This window comes from Cyprinodon variegatus, unplaced genomic scaffold (genome assembly GCF_000732505.1).
Source record: "Cyprinodon variegatus isolate N-32 unplaced genomic scaffold, C_variegatus-1.0 Scaffold320, whole genome shotgun sequence".
Lineage (NCBI taxonomy): Eukaryota > Metazoa > Chordata > Actinopteri > Cyprinodontiformes > Cyprinodontidae > Cyprinodon > Cyprinodon variegatus.
The window spans coordinates 320,391-328,660 of record NW_015150773.1 but is presented as its reverse complement, the minus strand read 5'-3'; the positions used below and the strand labels follow the sequence as shown (position 1 = coordinate 328,660).

Sequence of the window (8,270 nt, the reverse complement as noted above, 5' to 3'; positions counted from 1 at the left end):
CATCTCTACCTGTAATACTCAAAACCGCCGATGGGTCCCCTCGTTAGAGCACTCTGTAGCAGGTTTTTCTCCAGAATATGTCTAAACATCTCTGCATCCCTCATTCATTTCATGCTGACTAATCTGCCGGTTCCCTGTTGATAAAAATAATCCCAAAGGCATGATGTAATCACCTCCATGCTTCATTGTAAGGAGAGTAATTGACCTTGTGATGAAGGGTTTTCTGGTTTCCTTCAAACATGACAAATTTTATACAGGCTGTCATGTGCCTTGCCGTACTGACTTGCATCTGGGTGCAGAACCATAAAGGCGTCTATTGTTTTATTATTTGTTAGTTGAACCTTTATGTTCTCTCTGCTTTTTTTTTTTTTTTTTACATCATAGTAGCTTCATCTGGTCTGGTTCTTTGTTTAGGTGTGAAATTAATGGATATATACTTGTGTTATAGATGGAAGAGTTAGGAATACTTTTCAGTGTTTAGTCCTGTTTCCTCTCCAAAACATAGCTGCAAGCTCAGTTTTTACTGCTGCTAATGCTACGTTCAGACCGCTTGCAGCAGGAGCAGCACAAATGAGCATGCTGCTTCATTTTTGATGCTTGTACAAGTTTAGTTCTGACATGCAGCTGAAGCATCTTTGCTACTCCAGCTTCAGCAGCCTGTAACATTGGCAGCTATATATGCTGTGATCAGTGGGTAAAAAGTAGCTTTAATATGTTTTAAATAAGAGAGTCACCCAGAAAACTTCATCTGTGCAGTCACTTCGTCAAGATTACATTCTTCCTTCCTTCCTTCAATTATTGTTTCGCTGTCGGAGCCGCTCAGACTTCCAAATACCGGCGGAACTCTGTGACTGGGAATCCTGTTCAGCAGCAGCCTTTGGCCCAGTCGTCAGAGGCTAACGTTCACTAATGTTAATAAAAGCGAATATGTTTTACCGGCAGGTCTCATCATTTTAAGTTAATTAAGGCATTTCAGGAGAGTGATCATAGCGCTTTGCATCAGCAGCTGCTGCTTTTGCAGTGCGTCATGCGTTTCAGATGCTTAGAAGCTCAAGAGGCTGCACCTTGCTGTACCTTGATGCGCGTTTACATTGACTTTGCATGTAAACTAGCAGTATTTGATCCTTCAGCCGCGTGTAGTGTGAATGTAGCATAACTGTACATGCTCTCTATCATCCCTTCTGACATGAAACCTGGCTCAGAGCTCATCTACATAACTTATTCTTTCCTAGACAGACCCACCTATGGAGCTAGTTTAGCCGTACCTTTTCTAACATAGAGAGTAATGATGGATCAGTGCTTCTATGTTCCTCTTGTGCGTCTGCTCCTGTCTTCTCACACGCTCACACTTAGCCTGGTTCTGCTGGATATTTCTTCCTTTTAGAAGGGAGTTTTTCTTCTCCACTGTTGCAGTGAGCATTTGTGACGTGAGGGATTGCTGTAGAGTTAATAACACAATGAAATAAAAATTTCTACTGTTACCAAATGCTCATCCAGGAGGAGCGAATCCTGCAAAGTTAATGACTGGATGCAAAAAGATGAATTTTCTTAGACAGAAAGCTTTGAACCAATGTGACTGAATGATCTGATTAAATTGTGTCTGTAAAGTGTTTTGAAATAACATGTGTTGTGAATAGGTGCTATATAAATACATTTAATTTAATTGAATTCTTAGTTTTCTATTTTTAGTAAATTTAAAAAATTCTTACTACGTTTTATTACAGTGTTATAAGATAATAGGGTTTGTGTGTAGAACGGTGAAGAAAGATATTAATTCTATACCATTTGTAGCAAGGCTGAGAACTAATTAAATGTCACTAAAAATATTTTTTGGGCTGTAGTAGCTTTCTATCAGGTAGAATCTCGAATCACTTTAAAGCGCATGAGGGCATCTTCCTTTTGAAAAAAGAAAACAAAGGAAACTACTCTTACATGCAGGCATCGTGTAATGTGGCCTGACAGGTTTCATAGTGCTGAAACCTGGTCTGAGACAATAACCCATTCATTCATCAGATTACCTGTGTGATGTCATGGGAGTATTCCCAAATGATAAACAACTCAATTCGGTCACAACTGAAAACTCATCTCAGTGTTTCATCACAATTGTTGAAAAACATTAAGGGAAACCCCTAATTCTAGATGGTTTAAATTATAGAGTAATATTAGAGAATGAGTCTAAACATTAACTGAGCTGTATTAACAATGATATTACTACTATTAATACTACTTATTATAATATATTGGTATTTATTAATGTTCTTTTTGTTATCATTGAAATCAGGGGTGATTTACCATTAGGCAATACTAGGCAGTTGCCCCATAAAACTCTGTTTACATTTATAGTTAATACAACTATTCCTTATTTTGCACATTAATTATGTTTCTGATCAATTCAATTCAATTCTACTCTATTCTATTCTATTAAAATGTCTGTATCAGTATAATGGGTCTGTTTTATGTGTTGTCTTCTTTATTCAGAGGGCCCCCTGCCTGTCTTTGCCTAGGGCCCCAGATTTCCTAAATCCGCCCCTGATAATAATCATGGTTTCCCAAATGGATTATCAATCATAAGACTACATGTGCTATTAGTACACTGTTTAATGTTGGTAATAATATATTAAGAGCTGCATTACAACAATAACGTATTTTAATCATACTAATAATGTAAAATAGTAATGTTGCTATTTATTTAAGACTATCAGCACTACAATTAATAAAAACACCACTGTTAAAATACAAATTAAACATCTACAATTCATCTTGTTATGTGGAATAAAATTAACCACAACAAATAAACAATTTTTTCACTTTTTATAATTAAACTGCATCATAATAAAGACTTTGTAAGGTTGAATACCAATAGGAAAAAAAGTAACTGAAGTTACTTTAAAAGTTACTGATAGCATTATCTACATAAAAAAAAACTTGTAATAATGGTGATATTCAAAGAATTATATCTTTATGTTTAGATGTGATTATCATTATTTATTTCTCAAATAAATGTTAAAAATCAAGTGTGTTGGTCATGGGTGATTCTAGAAAGGGGCCAATGGGGGCCAGTGCCCCCTGTAGATCATGTCCTGGCCCCTGTACTGAAGACATAATACTCAAAGAAATTCTAATGATGATATGCGCTGGAAAAGACATGGTTACTGATAGGTCATTTGAATGTATTCATTTTTTTTCTTTACAAATTCTGTTTTACGGTGGTAGCTTAATTGGTGTTGACACAGGATCCCAGTTTTCATCTGCTAAATTTTTAACTTTCAAAACAAATAAAAATAAAAATCTAATTTTGACTTACATTAAGCTAATAATATGTAAAATTCCTAAATTGAGGATGTATATTGACCTAATAAGAAATAGGGTTTTAATTAAATCTAACTGAATAGAAATGTCACTTTAATCAGCTATCTTAATACTATGACGGAGTATTAGGGTCAGGCTAGATATTTTTTTCCCTTCTATTTCAAGAATAAAGTCTTAAAATTGCAAGAATAAAGTCGCAACAAGAATAGTAAAAAAATTACAAGAATAAAGTCATAAAATCACGAGAATAAAGTCGTAAAATTTCGAGAATAGTCATAACAATACGAGAATAAAGTCGAAAAATTATGACGATAAAGTCATAGCATTATGATGGTAAAGTTGTAAAATTACGAGAATAAGGTTGTAATATTACAAGAATAAAGTCGTAATATTACAAGAAAAAAGTCACAATGAGAATAGTCCTAAAATTACAAGAAACATGTTTTTATGACAACTCCTACAAGAAGCGCTTTCTTCACTAAAATGAGGAATGTGGAGCATCATGTGAACTTATAAGGAAATCTTTTAGCACAACAGCAACATATTGGGCAGCATGACAAAGTGGACTCAGGTTGCTGTTTGGTGGCGCTGGTCGACCGTCATCCGCTGGTCGGAGCTCAGAGCTTTCTTTCTGAAACGGATAGTGGTATGATGACTTCATTCTCTTAAAATTACAACTTTATTCTCGTAATATTACTTTATTCTTGTAATGTTACAACTTTATTCTCGTAATATTACTTTATTCTTGTAATGTTACAACTTTATTCTCGTAATATTACTTTATTCTTGTAATGTTACAACTTTATTTTCGTGATTTTACGATTTTATTATCATGTTATAAATTTTATTCTCGTAATATTACAACTTTATTCTTGTAATGTTAAAACTTTATTCTCTTAATGTAACGAGTTTATCCTCGTAATGCTATGACTTTATTCTCCTAATATTACAACTTTATTCTCGTAATGTTATGAATTTATTCTCGTAATTTTAAAACTTTTTCTTGTAATTTTATTACTTTATTTTCGTAATTTTACGAATTTATTCTCATAATGTTACGACTTTATCCTCATGTTACAACTGTATTCTTCTAATGTTAAAACTTTATTTTCATAATTTTACAAGTTTATTCTCGTAATGTTATGAATTTATTCTCGTAATTTTAAAACTTTTTCTTGTAATTTTATTACTTTATTCTCGTAATGTTACGAATTTATTCTCATAATGTTACGACTTTATCCTCATAATGTTACAGCTGTATTCTTCTAATGTTAAAACTTTATTTTCATAATTTTACAAGTTTATTCTCGTTATGTTATGAATTTATTCTCGTAATATTAAAATTTTATTCTTGTAATTTTATTACTTTATTTTCGTAATTTTATTACTTTATTCTCGTAATGTTACAACTTTATCCTCGTAATGTTACAACTTTATTCTTGTAATGTTACAACTTTATTTTTGTAATGTTATGAATTTATTCTCGTAATGTTAAAACTTTATTCTTGTTATGTTACAACTTTATTTTCTTAATTTTATGACTTTATTCTCGCAAAGTTATGAATTTATTCTTGTAATGTTACGACTTAATTTTCGTAATTTTACGACCTTATGACTTTGAACCCCTTGCCCTGATTTTCATTTCATGCTTTTCTGTGCCACCATGAAAACGCGCTGGCCCCCTCCTGGCTCCATCTGGCCCCCTGGTAACCGCCCCTGGTGTTGTAGTGAATAAGGTAACCTGTCTGTAAACCGCCTGAGTTTGTTGCGCTGTTGTTGCTTTTCTTTGCTGACGTTTTCCACAGAGACGGCTGTTTACAGGACACAACGCAACGTCACTTTAATCCTGCTCAGTCAACACAAACGGTCAGCTCTTTAACATTAATCGGTAATTCAGTTAGTCACACTTTAAAACACTGGACAGGTTTATTCATGGTCACCTGTTTCTGCCTGTTTAAATATCATTTTCACTTTCATGGCGTCACTGCGGCTCCTTCCTCCATTATCGGACAGACCAATTACTCACCTACAGTCAGAGACGTCCAGCCGACCCCCCCACCCTGATACCAAGGCTTTCTATCTGTCCTACAGGTAGATAGAAAAGTTTAAATCCATGTCCAGCAAGCACTTAGGTCCCGCTCACTTCAATAGAAAAGGTTCCGGAAAGTTTTAGGGGAAAACCGTCTACCTGAGCGTCAAGGTACAGGAAGCGGACCAGGTAAGGTAGAGCCAGGCTGCACTTCCGGTTAGAGGGGTTTAAAAAAATAAAACTCAGGTACAATGAACAACACATTAGATGTGTTATCATGCTTTTTCACTTATCAAAGCAACACATTTACATTCTTCAATTATTTAAAGGCGTTTAATTCTTTTTACGACAAAGATACTGAAACCTGCCGCTCACATTGGAGTTTTATTTTGATAGACTTTCGGTGTTATTGTTTTTAATGACGAATATTTCCGCAAAGCAGTCAGAGAGTTATTATTAGGCTGTAGTTACACACAGAACACAGGCTGGGAAAAGCAACAACAATGCAACAACCAGTGATTGATTAACCCAGTTAATTGATGAATGTGTCTGCGGAGAGCCATGTTTTTCTAATGTTTGGAAAGAAAAACATTTAATATTTTTTTGTTTTTAGTTAACATAAAAAAAGAAAATATTTTAAAAAGATTTTAAAAATTTTTAAATTTTGGAGCGAGGAGGCCCCTGCGTTAAACCTTCTATGACTGTAGGGGTGTAAATCACTCCCATCATGGCGATTCCTTTCAGGATCAATTTCCTGACCCGACAATTCGAATATTTTCGATACTCCAGAAGACATCACAATATGATTCGATTGATTGATTGGTAACTTTTTATTTTTTTTTTTACCTTACAGGCTGTATGCATTATATTTTAGAAACAAAAGCAAATAACAGAAGTAGCAAAGTTGTACTCCACCTGGGCCTATAAAAAACCTCATTCACTGAAAAATAATAACGCCTCTGTATTATAGATTCTGGAAGGCCTTGCATCAAAAGATACTGCAAGTGGAAAGAGGGTCGTGGCTAAAGGAAGCGAGGTAGGAGGGCAAAATAGGTTTAACTCCACCGCAGCACGGGAGTTAGAAATATGTCCAAATGGATAAAAATAGAACGAAGGGAAAAAAAACAGCCTTCCTCTACCCTGTCATCTGCTGGGTCCCTGGTACCACAGAGCGGGACAGAAAGAGACTGAATAAGCTGGTGAGAAAGGTTAGTTCTGTCCTGGGCTGCACTCTGGATTCAGCGGAGAAAGTGTCTGAGAGGAAGGAGCTGTCCAAGCTTCCATCCATCATGGACAACACCTTCCAACCTCTGCACCGGCCTGTAGAGGAGCTGAGCAGCTCTTTTAGTAAAAAGGAGCGCTACCACAGGTCATTCATCCCTGCTGCAACCAGACTTTACATGCGACACTACAATGGCAATAAGTTGTGCAATGTATAATGTGTAATTACTATTTGATACCCTGAGCAATAAGCTGTTTCTCTATATTTGACATCTGCCATCTGGATTTACAATGCTACACCATAACTGCAATAAAAATAATTAATGTGCAATCACTATTTTTTTTCCTTTTTTTCTCTCTTTTTTGATACAATATAACTTACAGACAACAAACTTAACCTTGTAACATGTACTTATACACACTTACATACACTCATGCATTCACCATTTAAACCTGCATTTGTTTTTTAAAGAACTTTGTAACTTTCAGAAACAACCTGATCTATTGATGCGTAGAACCACCTGCTACCAATTCTACACCACTTGTAAAGAACTTCAGCATAAAAACAGCACAAAAATAAAGAGCTATCTTGATTATTATTTATTATTAAAAAACAAACCAAAAAGAAAACAGGAGAGCCTTGATTCTCCTCAAACTGTAAAAGGTTTAATGTTGAATCTATTACCACAAAGAAACTACAACTCTGATTTGAGAATGTATCTGAACAACCTGGCCACATGGCAACAACTAATGCCTTAATAAAATGAATAAACTATCAATAATATCTGCCCCGAGTTTCTCACATTTGGGGAATGTCATGCTAATCTCTAGATAGATAGATCGGTTTATCCACAATGTGTATTCATATTGTTTCACATTTGAGGCGCACACATTTGACGCGTTTTTAAAGAAGATAAAAATCAGCTTTGGACAAAGTTTTGTTTAAATTAAGCAAAGCTGTTTGCCTTTGGGTTCACTAAACATGCCTATTATCTTCCTCTAGTTTTATTTTAACATTCATCTTTAATTATCCTCCCATATTTGTTTTTTTTTTTCTTTGTATGGCTCAGTGTTGATGTTTACTGTCTGCTCTGCTGCTTAACTCCCAGATTGTCTATAAGGTCAATAAAATCAGAAGAACTGCAGGAGGAACGTCTCACTTTCCTTTTTTAGAGCTAATTTGTTTTGACACTGCAAGGTGACAAGAACAATTGTTCTGTTAACATGAGCTGTCAGGTCAGACCCCCCAAAAGAGACACAATAATAACCACCAATCTTCCAAAGCGCTGTACTATAGTAATATTAGAATACTTTCTCAAGTTGACTTCAGTTTTAAAACATTTACAAATTTACAACCACTTATTTCAAGACAATTTACAAAAAAAAGACAAAAAGATCCTGTTCACATGACTTGAATCAAACCTTTATTATAGTAAGAAATAACAGGAGAAGATAGAACGACAGGAAACATACTTCAACAGAACCAGACCCAGTAGGGGGATTTATTATAATACAGTCTTATAAAATAGAAACAAGTCCCAACAAATTTCATCTAAAGGCAATTAACATGACAGCTTTAATACAGAAACATGTAACAGAATTCAACACAAACAGAATCAAATTGAAAAACAAACATCCAGCCCAGTCCAATCCTATTTACAACATGGGGAAGATAAATTCAGCTTATTATGGTGTTTAGAGAAATGTCTTC

At 34.8% G+C, this 8,270-nt stretch overlaps 1 protein-coding gene across 2 annotated transcripts in view; it reads right to left on the bottom strand.

Annotated features, from left to right (window-relative positions):
* Window positions 1–5,517, bottom strand: part of LOC107091000 (keratinocyte differentiation factor 1-like) — a 14,616-nt gene extending 9,099 nt beyond the window's left edge. The window contains exons 1-2 of one of the 2 annotated variants that reach the window (XM_015384697.1): window positions 5,336–5,517; window positions 1,266–1,438 (exon numbers count right to left, since the gene is read on the bottom strand). The gene's annotated coding sequence lies outside the window, so the exon portion shown is untranslated. The remainder of the gene's footprint in view (window positions 1–1,265; window positions 1,439–5,335) is intronic. The other variant, XM_015384696.1, reaches the window with a different exon arrangement.
* Window positions 5,518–8,270: the final 2,753 nt, after the last annotated feature.